This window comes from Sceloporus undulatus, chromosome 6 (genome assembly GCF_019175285.1).
Source record: "Sceloporus undulatus isolate JIND9_A2432 ecotype Alabama chromosome 6, SceUnd_v1.1, whole genome shotgun sequence".
Classification (NCBI taxonomy): domain Eukaryota; kingdom Metazoa; phylum Chordata; class Lepidosauria; order Squamata; family Phrynosomatidae; genus Sceloporus; species Sceloporus undulatus.
The window spans coordinates 7,776,912-7,792,159 of record NC_056527.1 but is presented as its reverse complement, the minus strand read 5'-3'; the positions used below and the strand labels follow the sequence as shown (position 1 = coordinate 7,792,159).

The following is a 15,248-nucleotide window of genomic DNA, read 5'->3' as shown; positions in this document are numbered from 1 at the left end:
GCTTCCCCACAGCCTGAAAAGCGGTGGATCGGGGCCTCAGCGGCTGCCGTTCTGGCAGCTGAGGCCCCGATACACCGGGGAAAGGGGCGGGTACAGCCCGCCCCAAATGGGCGGTCTGTAACCCACCTAATTATATCTTGTATTACTATCTATTGTTTTATATGTATTTTTTAGAATGTACATCATTGGCAGGTTTCTTTTTTATCGCTTTTATTGTCTGTATGTACAGCGCTGTGTAAATCTACAGCGCTAGATAAATATAATAATTATAATAATTAATAATAATAATAATAATAATAATAATCCTGCTGACCACTCTTTGGAACTGGATGCCAAATTAGGCTGTATCTGCACTGCAGAAATAATCCAGTTTGACACCATTTTAACAGTTATGGTTCAATGCAATAGAATTTTGGGAATTGTAGTTTATTGTTTCACCAGAGCTTGCTGACAGAGAAGGCTAAATGTCTCTCAAATCTACAATTCCCAGAATTCCATAGCATTGAGTCATGGCAATTAAAGTGGTGTTGAACCGTATTATTTCTGCAGTGAGGATGCAGCCTTAGTGAGGTCTTGGACAGTTTCTTTTCTTATTTTGTGGAGTTTCTTGACCTATCCCAGAGCTTGGAAATCATGGGATGCAGGGTTTAGAAGAGTTCTTGTTTGGACAACATATCCCAGAATGCCCAGGCACCATGAGCTACGGACTGAGGGATTCTGGGATTTAATTTAGCTACCTAAATTATATAGTCCTAACTAGAGTAAGTCCATTGAATCAATTGTTAAATGGTGAATGAACACCTAGGAAAATCTAATTGATTCGGGACTCTCCTCTTGCTGGGATTAATAATTTTAGATTGCTTTTTAAAAAACCTCCAGCTCCCAGATTCTCCTGGCCATGTTGAATGAAGGATTCTGGGCTTTGTTGTCCAAAGAAGAACTTTTCCAGGATGTGCATCTGTCCATGCTCCCCCTTCTTCTCCTTCAGAATAAAAAATAAAATAATATATTATGCAATAAAATAAAATATTTTTAGGAGGCTGATAGCATCATCACCACCTGCATGCCCCTTTTTTGCCCTTGCTCTCATTCCAAATCAAACATATTTTGTGGGGGTTTAAATTGGTCAGTGTCGCACTATACTGCTATTATTCCACTTTTAATTGCTATTGCTGCCTCTTGTGGAATTCTGGGGTTTCTAGTTTAGGAGGCCTAAGAGCCCTCTGGCTGAGAATTCCAAATGACCTCTACCTAAACTGTAAATCCCAGGATTCCACAGCAGGCAGCCATAGCAGTTAAAGTGGAATAATAGCACTATAACAGTGTAGTGTGATATTCAGTTAGCTCACTGTTTACAAAAACCTGACAAACCTGTTCAAAATAGGGACAACTGTGGGGTGAGCCCTAGGTTATGAATGCTTATCTAGCCAGCAAAAAATAGGCTGAAATTTAGCATGGGAGATGTAACTCCCATGATGTAGGTAAAATCTCTCTTCTGATTTGACCCCCCCCAAACCCACCTTAGTAGCCAGGTAGCCACCTCAACAGAGGGGTTCTAAGGCACTGGTGAGCAGTGCACTAAAGGATGACACAACCAGCAACCTTCAACCAGCAAAATCCAATTCGACTTGTTGCAAATGCTCATCACATCACTGCTCATCAATGGAATGTGCTGAATGTGCCATCCTTCAGTGCCCCACTTACTAACTTCTCAGCTGGTACTGCTGCCTGGCTTCTAAGGTGGCGCTTTTTTGGGGGGGGGGGGCTTTTCAGTTATGGCAAAGGTGCAACAGCCATAAAAGTGAATTGCAACATTTACGAGGTTGTAAGTCTAGCTTATGACACTGTAAATACTGAACGGGATGCCAGACATCTTTCTGCATGGTGGATACTGGATATCTGAGTCAAGCAGCAAGGAACATGATGAGACACAACCTCAAAGAACACAAACCAGGATTGTGGTTGTCCTTCTAATTTTACAAACCAGGAGGTTTAGGATAGAATTCAGTTTAGGAAACCCCACTGGAATATAGCAAAGAATAAGCATAGCCAGGAATTTACGAAGTAGATGCGAAACGCTACTGTCAAGAGAGAGAAGCCTATAAAACATTTATTAATCCATCCATTTTTATTGGTTTAATTTATATCCTATATTTCTCCCAACATGGGATGGGACCCATGGGGGACTTACAGTAGGTCAAAACAGAATACAGGCAAAACAACAAATAGTACCAAAGCATAAGAAAAGCAATTAGATTAAAAACACTAATTTACAACATTTTAAAAACATTTCAAGCATAATAATGAAAATAAAAGTACAGCTTTTAAAAGAGGCTTCTATAACAGCCAGTTGCTGCAATGCTAGAAATCTGGGGACTGAAGGAGAATTTCATGGGGGAGGGCAAAATCTTATTTGGGGGGGAAATGCCTTCATTTTGCCCCACTTAGTTACCCCTCTGTCTGGCACTAGGATTGTCAGTTCTGTTCAGGAATATCCAAAGGCCAAGATCAGAGATCTAGTTACAGACTGTGTTGACGTCAGGCCCTGGTAATATCCTCAAGCGTGCTACATCAGCCATCCACCATAGTTGCTTAGAGCATGTACTGTAATTGAAATAATAAACACGAAATCTAACAAACGAGAAAAATATTTATCTAGATGGAAATTAAGTTTTCCAAGCTTGGCACTGAACAAAAATGTGCACTTTTCTCATGTCTATTTTAAGCAACATTACGACTGCTGCTTTTAAGGATACATGGGAGCCATAGCCCAATGGAAGAAAGTTTTCCAAACTCAGTTTTAAACTCTCTCTCTCTCTCTCTCTCTATATATATATATATATATATGCACACACAGTAGCCAGCATTGAACTATGACTCTTGGAGAACAAAGTTTGAAACCTCTCTCAGCCATAGAAGTCACACTCTCTTGGCCTCAGAGGAAGGCAAAGGCAAATCTCCTCTGAACAAATGTTGCCAAGAAAACCCTGTGATTCACCTTGAGGTCACCATACGTCGGAAAGGACTTGAAGGCGCACAGCAACAACAACAGCAGCTCTAAAGCATCTTGCAGCAATGGGGGCTAGGAACACACTTTATAATATACATATAATTTTTGAGGCATTGCTCTCACTCTGAGACTCATCTTTTGCTCTCATCCTTGCCCCAAAGACCTGAGAAGAGGGGACTGGTCCTAAGAACTGGGAACACTATGCCCCACTGTGTCTAGCTAATAATTTTGGAAGACAATGCAGGGGTTATGGGGTAGGAACTGTGGATTCCAGTAAAGGCCATCCATTTCCTTCTAATCTGGAGCATTGTACCTTTCTCTTGTCCAGTCAAGATGCCTGTTTTTCAGGTTTAATGTTTAATATTTAATTTGACAAATGCTAGGGAACTTTGTCCACCTGGTCACAGGAATTGAAAGGCAGAGGGAGACACAAGGGTGTTTGTGATCTCAGCCCTGGGGAGTCTTGAGGAAGATGATTTCTTGCTCAAGAGAGAGAGAGAGACCTTGACATGTAAGTACCAAAATGTATTTACAAATTTGGCCTGGAATTGAATAAGGCACTTGTGTCATCATAAGTGGAATTACATCTGTGGGAATGGACTCTAGTGTGTCTACACTCAGCCAGGGAATGCCCTGATGTTATCGTGGAGGAGAGCCAGTGAAGTGCCTGATGCACAACAGGACTGATGCACATTGAGACATCGGCTTGGGAATGCCAAAGGGCATTGATACTGACCAATGCACACCCGCACACTTTCTGGTCTCCCATTACACATCTTCACAGTACACTAATAGGCTTTTCTTAGTACCTCTGCTATGTAGCTAAATGCATGTAAAGTTACGTAACATAGCCCATGATAGAGAATTCCAGCCAGAAAATAGTTGTTGGGATTTGTTTTATTTTTAAATAATTGTATCATCCTGGTACACCAGTTTCCCCCCAAGGAACAATATGAAACCAGCAGGTGAGCAGATGTGATGCACGTTCTCCAGCTGATATGGAAAAAGGCTCAGAGAAGAGACCACCTGCTTCACAATCTTTTTTGAGCCCTTTTGAGTCTTCAGGGAAGAGACAGAATATGAAAGCAGCATCACCTTTGGGAAGGACCTCTGTCTCTGAATTAGTGGGACGGTAAGCAGCACATAAATTAAAACCAATAACTAAACACTGTTCATTTCCAGTAATCCCATTAGTTTGTAATAGGCCAGGGTTTTTCAAGTCCTGGAAGCTTATGGGGATAATGACAGAGACTGGGGGCACAGCGATCCCATGCATTGCATATTAAGGATCCAATGTTCTATCCATGACCTTAAGAAAATCCCAGTAGTGGACACCTTGAGAACCAGTGTGGTATAGTGGTTTGAACAAAGGACTGGCGTAGCAATAGCATAGCAATAGCATTTACATTTCTATACCACTTATCGGTGAACTCAGCACTCTGTAAGCAGTTTACAGTCTGGAAGCCAATTGCCCCCAACAAGCTGGGTACTCATTTTACCAATCTACAAGAGGATGGAAACCTGAGTCAACCTTAGACTAGGACTCTGGAGATTGGGATTCAATTCCCAATAGGCTATGGAAATTCGCTAGGTTATCTTCTCAGCTGCAGAAAACCCCATGATAGATTCACCTTAGGGTTGCTGCAAGTTGGAAACAACTAGAAGGCACACAGCAACAGTAGTCACCTTGAAACCTGAGTATCAGAATCAGGGAGGGATTGTGAGGGTAAAAGGGCCAGCAGAGTGATAGGAGTTGAAGGGTTGGAACTATGAAGCCAACCTGGATATGGGTCCCATCCCACCATGTGTCTAATACAGACATGCAATGTTTTATGGAGAATTAGTGCTGGAGAACCCCTGTATTGGCCCTTAATTAACCAGCATTTTCTTCATGTGAGTAGGGAGGAAGGTTTTAATTACTTGTTCCATGGCATTCTTTTCTTTTTCTTCCTTGGAGAAGAATGGTGCTGCTTTGTTCTTCAAGAATGCAAGCAAAACAAAGGCAAGGAAAAGGGTCACTAGAGCATACGAAACAGAAACTGACTGATTGGGGGACAGTTAAAGGGCAATTCATCACTACCTCTTCAGTCCTCTTAAAAAGGGACAACAATTACAAGGTAGAAGCTTTTAATTAACACTGCAGGGGATCTTTGTTGAATATAATTTACTCCTAAATAAACATTATTTTAGGATCTTGGCCATGGGTTAATCAGGTACTGCTGGATAATATAAACACTACATGAAGTGCAAAACATCTGTTCTCATTTGACTTCCAACTGATTGTGGAAAGCAGCATCTCTGCAACCAAGGGATTTTAATTCGAGTTTTACAGGCCCAGACATTCAAATCCAGAGATGGAACTGGATAATAATTGCCATCATTCCTTATGCTTGCCACCTTCCTCCATTCTCCAAAGCCATCTCTTGGATCCCATGCAAACACACTCCTCCCCTTCTTTTCTCTGAAACTGGTAGTAGATCAGAAACAGTAACAGGGAAGACAAACAGCAAGAGGAAAACAGCAAATGAAGCATGCTGGCAGGAGTGTGGATAATGGGTAGGTTAGTTTTGCTAACCTCAGTAAGAACATTGCAATTTCTTTATTTGTTCAATTAATTTGAGGGATATTGTCCTTTTTGCAGGTATCAGGATATATTTGATTGTGAAAATGCTTCCTCAGCTGATGGAAAGTCAAAGGTGAGCGGAAGGTAAAGTGGTTTAAGTCAGACAGTAAAGAATGCAGGATACAGTCTGTCATAGCAAATGGGGCAGAAATTAACCATTGGCAGTTCACCCAACAGATGCACTGATGGAATGATGTATAAATAAAGGCATGGCAGGTTCTGTATGCAAGAACTTACAGCCAGAGACAGTTTGGTTTTGACTGCAGAAGGACAGTGCACTGCAGTGGCTAGTGGCTCCCAGGTCAATAAGCCAGTGCATCTGTTCTGGGTTTCAGTCCAATCTTGACAGGAACTAACCAAAGTGCAGAATTGTAGAGCAGATTCAGACACACAGGCACATGGACATGGAAATCACCTTCCAGCCACCAGAGATAGTAAAGAAGTCAAGAATACCAGTACACAGAATATATTTAAGCCCCAAAACTATGATCGGAATAATGACTTGTAAGGTGTGTGTGTGTGATAGAGACACTAATCAGAATGTGATAAATTATAGAATCCAGGGAATTCTAGGCTTCCAGATTGTTTTTCAAAGAGAAAGCAAAATCAAAGTTCCAGTCCTTATGATTATTGAACTGTTTGAAAGCAAACATACCTGAAAACAAGGGTGCTCCATTACCTCTCTGCCCCCCCCCCCAAAACCCAAAAACTTTAGTCAGGAAAGTGGGTGCCTTTTTGACCTTCCATCCATCACACATAACGAATGGAAGGGGACTGTGTGGGAGCTGAACTCTAAAATACAGTGCCAAAGGCTCCCCAGATGTGCAATGAATATGAAGGCATTTGGTTTCTTTTGTAGCTTGCCTATTCATATGACTGTCACTTAGAGGTAGACTGCTCCTGAACATGAAGGTTCCATTCCACTAGCACAGCTCATAGCAACTGATTATCCTGTCCTATGTGAATATTTCACTGGGGCAAGCAAAGAGAGAGAAAAAAGAGAGAGGGGGGGAGAGGGAGAGAGTTCTACCCTGGGACAGTGGATGGAAGAGCATAACAAGGGAGAAAATCAAGGGAAGATGCCCCCAGAATCATAGAGGAGCAGTCAAAATGGCATTTTGGTCAGGACCTCCTCATCAGCCCTGGCAACTCCCAGGATTCCCCAGCCAGCATGGGAGGCTTTCAGTGGAGATTGGTGGATTCCACATCAGTGGGGCAATGAATCCATTCCAGGTTTCAGCCTTTACTTGGAAGGAACTTATTCAGGGTTAGCCATACAGCAAAGTAGAATAATATCCAAAATCGATAAAATAGAACCCATATGGGCAGAAGGACGAGCAGCCAGCCTACATGAATATCCCTCCATACCATCTTAACTGAGAACAGCAACCACATCTTGACAAAATGTATGCCCATGTCTCTTTAATGCCATCATATTTTAATTTCTCCTATATGATTTTTAACATTGTTGCATGCTGAAGTAGCCAGTGGAGCATCAAAAGCTTGCAACATGTATATCATGCATTTTGGTTGTTCCAATAAAGGTATTGCTGTTTTGTAGATTTCGGATGTCATTGTACTTTGGAAAGAATATTCAAGATGCTGAACCTACTGGGGGAATCAAGGTTCAGGATCTTGGAGAAGTGAGACTAAAGCTCAAAGCAAATTCACTTTCTCACTACCATCACTCCTCCCAAAAGTAGTTTTTCCAGGATATGATTCCAATATCCTTAGTCCAAAATTGGAAATTCAGCAACCACATTTTTAAACCTGCCCAGATCTCAACAGGGAAGAGAGTCATTCAAGTGTGAAAGGCCCCCAGACCGGAGGCTGAAGTTCAATGTGAGATGAGGTTAAACATTGCTGGACTGGCATGTGATACAATAATAAGTTTCTAGGTGTCAGGAGGAGGGAATTGGGAGAAGTGCAAGCAAGCCTGTTCCTCTTTTGATGCATTTTCAGATTCAAGAGAAAAGATTTTTTAAAAAGGTGGAACAAAATGCATCAGGTCTGGATGTGGTCAATTTTCAAAGAAGCAATTACAATGTTTCCAAGAGCAAATCGATGGAGAGTCTTGCTGTTTGGCAAGTGAGCCCCTCCACGGCTAACAATAACACGAGCGATTTCCAAGCCAGGATTGACTCCAGAAAAGCCATCGCCTCCTCCTCCTCCTCCTCACCAAGCCTGGTGGAATTCCTGAACAAAACCTCTGCCACCAACCAGAGTAGAAGGAGGCAATTCAAGGCTGGTAACATGGATGCCATGCACCACCAATACATTAAAATCAAACCTCAGACAGATCCTCTGGATTTTTCATTCAACAGCAACAGAAGAAGAGGACAAGAGAGCTCTGTTACCTCTCTGCCTGGGAACGTTTTGGTCAGGAAGGTGGGTGCCTTTTTTGTTGTTCCAAAAACCACAGGGGAAGGGACAGAAACTCATGATTGGATCCTGGCTTTGATCCATGGTTTGTTGTTGTAAACTGCCTTTGAGTCGACTTGGACTCATGGTGACCCTATGAGTGAGAACATCCAAGACTCCCTGTCCTCAACCACTGTGCTCAAGTCCTGTAGGCGTGGCTTCCTTGATTGAATCTATCTATCTAGTATGTGGCCTTCCTCTCTTTCTATCACCTTCCAACCTTCCAGCATTATTGTCTTTTCCAGTGAGTCGTATCTTCTCCCAATGTGGACGAAGTACAACAGCTGCAGTTTGGTCATCTTGGCTTCCAGGGAGAGCTCAGCCCTGATCTGCTCTAGTACCCATTTGTTTGACTGGTGATGCCATGTAAAACCATTAAGCAACAGCAGGATATGGGGAACATCTCCCTCTGTCCAGCTCTGGATGGATAATGATTCTACTCTGGGTTTCAATCTGAAAGAACTATTCAATGTGCTGAACCTACATAGTGGGAATTAGAGTTCAGCATAGGCCCTAAAATAGGCACGTTGTATTACAAAACGTGTAACCTTAGAACAGTTCTCAGAAATCGCGCCCTCTGGAACGGAGGGAGGACGCGATTGGAATGCCTGGAGGCAGCGGCGGCGTTCCCTCATGCAGTAAAATGGGGTTCTTAGCCCCATCCCATTCCATGCGCACCCGTGCGCACACACGTTTTGTAACGCAACGGGCCCATTTTAGGGCCCATGTAATAAACTTCCTAAATAAAATGTAGATATACCACCAACCCTCTCATGTGGGAGTCACCCCTGGTTCTGTCTGAGGTCAGGGAGAACTGCAGTGATGTAGACTCAAGCCAACTAACATGGGCTTAAGTTGGATTTAAGTCACTTCAATGACTTGGCTTGGACTTGGCAAAAATGACACGTTGACTTGACTCGACTTGAGACTTGTATATTTTTAGTGACTGACTTGCTGGTGCCATTCACTTTGAGCAACAGGAATGACCCACCCTCAAAGCACAGGACAGATTTCTTGGAATAGATCAGCAAATGTGTTAAACAAGAGGCTTGAGGCAGAAGGATCCTTCTAAAGCTTTAAAAAAGCAGTAAGCCAATCTCTCTCTGCTTATCCCCTCTTGCCTTCTCCTATCTGCTTTTGTTAAAACCATCAACTAGTCTGAAATCTCAGTGTTGACTCCTGGGATAAGTCATTCAGCCTTTCTTACCTGGCCAGATAGCCCATTGCCTAGGGCTAGTTTTAAGGTATAAATAGGGTTTCAAAACCTAACTTCTGCACGCACATGCTTGCATTCTGTGTATGTTCCTCCCAGTGTGAGCCATTCCAGCGTTCCATGGTCTTCGCTTCAGACAGGCAATTACGAACCCATTGCAACCCCTAAAAACTCTGCTACTTCCTTTCCATATTTCCATTTTGGTTAGCTCTGTATTCTGTGTTCATTTGGATTGCTATCTTGTATCTGTGACTGCACTCTGCATATTTTTCTAAATAATAGCTTCTTAATTCACCAAAAACTTGATGTCCTCCCAGTTAGTAGTGGTATACCTTGGTGCATGTGGTCCAAAGGTTACGCAAGCCTCTTGCAAAGCTAATTTCCCCAACATTTGAAGTATCTCTGACAGCTGATAGGGACCCCCAGTCCCCCCACCTGTTTTTTGGGTAACAAGATGTAGTAGAAAGTGCTGTCTACTCACCAGTGGGAAAGTAAGACTCAACAATCAACCCAGCTGGTTTCATTACATGGAAGCCAGTGGGTGGAAGAAGCCACCATCTTGATATGCCATCTTGAGCCAACTACTGTATGTGAGTTTCTGTCTGAGGTGAGACTCCAACCAGTGGCTTCTTGGCTTACAGCAAACATACCTATCATGTCTTTCTGTCACTTACAGGGAGCACAGCTTGCAAAGAGAAACCCAGAGGCACCATCCAGAGTGTGCGTTTCAGTGGACACTTCAAGAAAAATCAACAACTGTGAGTAAACTATTCTAATTTGGTTCCTTAAGTAATCCTTTCTTTTACTCAAGACTCCAAAGACTCTCAAGACCCGTCAAAAGCCCTGCAGATAACTGGTAAGAAGAGGAGAGGAAGAGAAGAAGAACAAATGAATTTAGCAAATGGGATACGTCAACAAACTTCTTTCCAGGGTCAGGTTTGCTCAGAGAAATGGCTGCCTATCATGCATGATTGAGCCCGTTTTGCTTAAAGTCAAAGTAATGAACTAAAAATAACTGTACAGTGGTCCCTCCACATTTGATGGGTTTAGTGGTGAAGGACCCCAGTGAATGTGGGAAAACTGGAAAAAAAACCCACTTTTCTTTTTACCCAAGAGAATACCTCTCTAGGAATTTACAGGTCCTCCAGTGCAACTCTTTGGTCAACATTTGCCAGAATTGTGATCATAGAATCATGCTGGAGGACCTACAAATGCCTAGAGAAGTATTTTCTCTAGAATTTCTAGGTTCTCCAGCACAACGCTATGGTCAACCTCTGTCAGTTTCCCTGAAGCACCTAGAGATTCCTAGAGAGAACATATTAATCAAAAATGCAAATAATCAAATCTGCAAAAATCCAAGCCACAAATGTGGATGGCCAACTGTATTGCTGACTATTTTTACCAGCAAGAAGGGGCAACATTCTTAACTTTAAGCATTATATCATAAAGGATGATGTCATTTAAGGGTGTAAATTCTGGAGCAGTGGGTAATGTTTATGTACCATTTTAAAATCTTATTATGAGTTCATTTTGGAGCCTTTCTTTGTATTTTTCATTCTTTAAAAAAGTTAAACTAACAAGTATCATCAGATCTGGCTTTTTCAGATTTCCAAAAGGTAGCAAAGCAGCAATAATGGCTAGTGAATACTGTGTCAGTGGAGCATTGAATCTGATCTCAATTTTAGTGTGAGCTTTAAAGGGACTTTTAGTGGCAGCTAAAAATGCCAGTGCAATGCTAGGCTGCATCAATAGGAGTATACTGTCTAGATTCTATCATATGAACCTTTTAAATCAGAATTAAAGCTGGATAATAGCGCTGCTTCTCAAAACTTAATTCAAGTTTTCAGAGTTGGCAAACATATGGACGGGTGAAGGAGAGGAAGAGAATGGCACAGCAATCTCACCCTTCCTGCTGGAATAGAGAAGAGTACTACGTTCTAATATTTCTCAGACAGCCCTTTGTTGAATTTCTATTAACATTTATTTAGAGGACACTACTTAGAGGAGACTATGGCCCGTTACAAACGGGCAGGAAAGTACGCGCGGAGCGCGTACTAGGGTTAGAAAGGGGCGGTGCTTAGTGCGCCCTTAGCGCGGAGCAGGAAGGAACTCCGCTTCGGAGCTCCTTCCTGGTTTGGTCCGCTGGGCGCAGCCTTCACATGGCTGTGCCCAGCAGACCAAAGGAGAAAGGGGCCAAGTGGCCCCTTTCTCCTCCTCCCCGCAGCCGTGGGGTGTCCTTGGGGCTTGAAGCCCCAAGGACACCCCTTTCCAGGCTGTGGGGAAGGGGCCTTTTGCCGCTTCCCCGCAGCCTGAAAAGTGGCGGATCGGGACCTCAGCGGCTGCCGCTCTGAACACTGAGGCCCCATACAGCAGGGAAAGGGGCGGGTGCAGCCCGCCCCAAACAGGCGGTCTGTAACCCGCCCTTGGGTATTATAATATTATAGAAGAACATTATTGGAAAGGCTTAGAGTGCCACCTGGTGGTGAAAGTGCTGCTTCATTTCCCCAGGATAACTAATCTTTTCATTAAATGAAAACAGACAGGTCCTCCTGGATCAAATTAAAGATCCATGCAGCTCAGTTTCCTGTTTTCTGACAGTAGTCTGAGAAGGTCATAAGCAAGGCATGGAAGCAAGAACAACTTTTTTTCATTTGACCTCGATATCTAGTAATTCTGAGATATTCTGAGTTTGGAAAACTTAATTTTGCTGACTAGGAAATTCTGGGAGTGGCATTCCAAAAAAGTAACTTCCCCAGTGTGAAGTCAAAGGCTTTCCTATCCAGCATCCATAGTTTTTTGTGGGTTTTTCAGACTATGTGGCTTTTTCTGAAGATGCCAGACACAGATGCTGATGAAACGCCAGGAATAAACTCTTCTAGAACATGACCACATAGCCTGAAAAATCCATAAAAAACTAACTTCCCCAAGTTCCTCCTAACAGCAGCGGACAGATGTATCCTTCATGAATATTATCTTTTTATTTTTTAAACCCTCTAAGCTAGAGGGCATTGCCACATCTTGGGTGCAGGGATGTAGCTAGGATTTTAGGAAGAGGGGGTCCAGACTAAGTGCCATAATTATAATGGGGCTTGGGTGCGGTGGCGCAGCAGCACACACCATTCATTTTTCTAATGGAAGGGGGGGTCCAGACCCCAAGAACCCCCCCCCCCCCTTGGCTATGTCCCTGTTGGGGGGCATCTTATTACTTGTTAGTGGCACAAGTATTCTCTTTTTGGAAAGTGCCAGGGGGTCTATTCTGTAGGTTGCTTTGTGCCACATCCAAAACCTCCCTGGCACCTCTCAAGAGAGAGACCACTACTGCTGCTGTTTACTGGAAGGCAGGAGCAGAAGGAGGGAAGACAATTCACATGATGAAAATAACCAATTTTTAAAAAAGATTTCACTGGCAGTACAAGCCTTCAGCTAATTGAAAGTAGCTTTCTTGGGATGCATCTACACTGTAGAAATAATGCACTTTAAAACCACTTCTAACTGCCATGGCTGCATCCTACAGAATCCTGGAATCTGTCGTTTTGTGTAGAGCCAGCACTCTTTGGAGAGAAGGCTACAAATCCCAGGATTCCATAGGAGGGAGCTACAGCACTTAACATGGTGTCAAACTGCATTATTCCTACAGTGCAGGTGCACCCTAGCCCATATTGTTGTATCTACAATGGGGCAAGCAATTTCTGAGAATGTGCAGGATAATTTTGACCATCCCCTCCCAGGAACTCATAGCAGGATACACAATCCTTCCTGATGAAACCAAAAGCATCTGGAAGATCAACTCCAAAACCAGTGCTTTTCAGGTGCAGGGTTTACACACAATGTGATTTTAAGACCAATCACACTTCTTGGAAGTTTCCAGACATGCAAGTCTTAATTTGTTAGCATGTTTCTTTCAGGGCCCAGAGAGGACCAGAAGCAGCTGGTGGTGGCCACATGTGGCCCACAGACTATGGGTTATATTTCCCTGATCAATGTAAATATATCGGGTTTTATGTGTTTCAAAGCCTGATGCAGGGGCTTGCAATTAATGAGGTAGCACCAGATGGTTCATCTTAAATCTGGAAATTCACTTTAATTGCCTTGTGGCCCTGGGTTTATTTGAGGAAAATCCATCATTCCACCCTCGCCTCATCAGCAAGACTTTCCTTTCCTTGGAAATAGTGGAGAAAGCTACATTGCATGCAATTCAACATATGCAACGAATGCAGTTCTAAAGCTTCAAGCTCGTATTTTACAGAATGTGACAAAGGATGGAGTCTGACTAAGATAGGCTCTACTTGGTGGTGGTAAAACAGCTCTGAAACAAGATATCCAGGGAGGCCAGCTATAACTGAACCCCTCTGTTGATTCTCAGGCATTTTAAGTTGAAATCTTGAACATAAATTGTATCAGTAGTCCCAACTAGAGTAGACCTATTGAATCTGTGGAGTTTTCCTATGTATTGATTCACCATTTGACAATTGGTTTGATGGGTCTGCTCTATTTGGGATTGCCAATACCACTCAGGTCTTGATCTACTGGTTTTTGCTCATGCCTTGTTTTCTTGGTTATTTATTTTAAGGGTTTTAAAAAATAGAATTTTATGGATTTAATATTGCTTTGAGTACTTTTAATTCAGAGAAGCATTGAATGGAGTCAATAAGTAGGGTTTTCACTGTCTTGAATTTCAGTGATAGGCTTTCCATTCAACCATTATGCAACCAGGAAAAACTCTTTGTGCAAGGAGATATGGAACACTCCCTTGTGCAAAGTCTGAAAATTTACTTACATTGGCATAACCACCTAGCCTAAGTTGTCAGCGTGGTTTAGTGTTCACTCTATTTAATATCCAGGCTGAGGGAGCATAACCTAATGTCTAATCCACCCAAACATGTCACTTGATAGATGAAACTCTTTCCCTGACATCAAGACCACTAGATGGAGTTGTTGGATTTGACATCTAACACTGGGAACTGTAATTCTGAACCAGGCCCCCGAGTCCCTGAGATACTGGTCACAAATATATTGTGTGTCACAAGTCAGGGTGATACAATAATGAAACATCGGTGTAAGAAGGACAAAGATCCCCAGCCTACCCATAAGAGTTTGAGTTCTCATCTCTACCGAAAAGCATCTTTCCCCTCTTTTGTTATGCTTCCTTTGGAAGCATCCCAATGCATTTCTTGGGCTCTATAGTAGTAAAAATCCACTTTGCATCCCTTCTGTTACTATTGTCATGTGCAGGAGGTAGTTTTTTTAAACACTGAGGCTACATCCCCACTGCAGAAATAAAGGAGCCTGACACTGTTTTAATTGCCATGGCTCCATGCTATGGAATCCTGGGATCTGTAATTTGTTGTGGCTCCTGGGACAGAGGTTGCAGAGAAAAACTACAAATCTCACAAAACTACAAATCCCAGAATTGCATAGCATTGAGCCATAGCAGTTTAACATAGTATAAAACTGTATTATTTCTACAGTGCAGATGCAGCCTGAGGCACAGTGACACAATTCTGAAACAAATACAACACAAAACAAACAAATAGTCAACACTGGCTTAGAATAAGGCCTATCACTTGCCAATATATATTTAGAAAATGTTTGCCACTGCCTTCCTGCGAAGCTGAGAGGATGTGATTTGCCCCAAGGCTGAACAGGGATTTGAAACCTGGTCTCCTAGAGTTATAGCCCAACACCACAACACCAAACTGATCCCAATATCAAGCACAGAGAAAAACAACTTTATCGCACCTGTTTTTATCTCCATTACGGGTACAGAAAGAGGACGCTCGTGTGCGTGCGTGACCTGCAAAAAACAGATTTTATTGTGCACTAAAGCGTCCTCCAAAAGGCCCCGTTCCATCCCCCGGCACCAAGCCATCCCCGTTCAGTGCTGCGGGGCATGAAATGTTCTGGTTTGAAGTTTTCTGACCGAGGAAAATGGTGCCCCTCAGCACTGAACGGGGACAGCTTGGTGCCAGGGGATGGAACAG

General features: G+C 42.8%; 1 long non-coding RNA gene across 1 annotated transcript; it reads left to right on the top strand.

Annotated features, from left to right (window-relative positions):
* The first annotated feature begins 3,414 nt into the window (after window positions 1-3,414).
* On the top strand, window positions 3,415-5,717 carry LOC121933534. Its single transcript, XR_006104532.1, has 3 exons — window positions 3,415-3,521; window positions 3,944-4,142; window positions 5,652-5,717. It is a non-coding gene; the product is annotated as an uncharacterized LOC121933534 (long non-coding RNA).
* The last annotated feature ends 9,531 nt before the right edge of the window (window positions 5,718-15,248 follow it).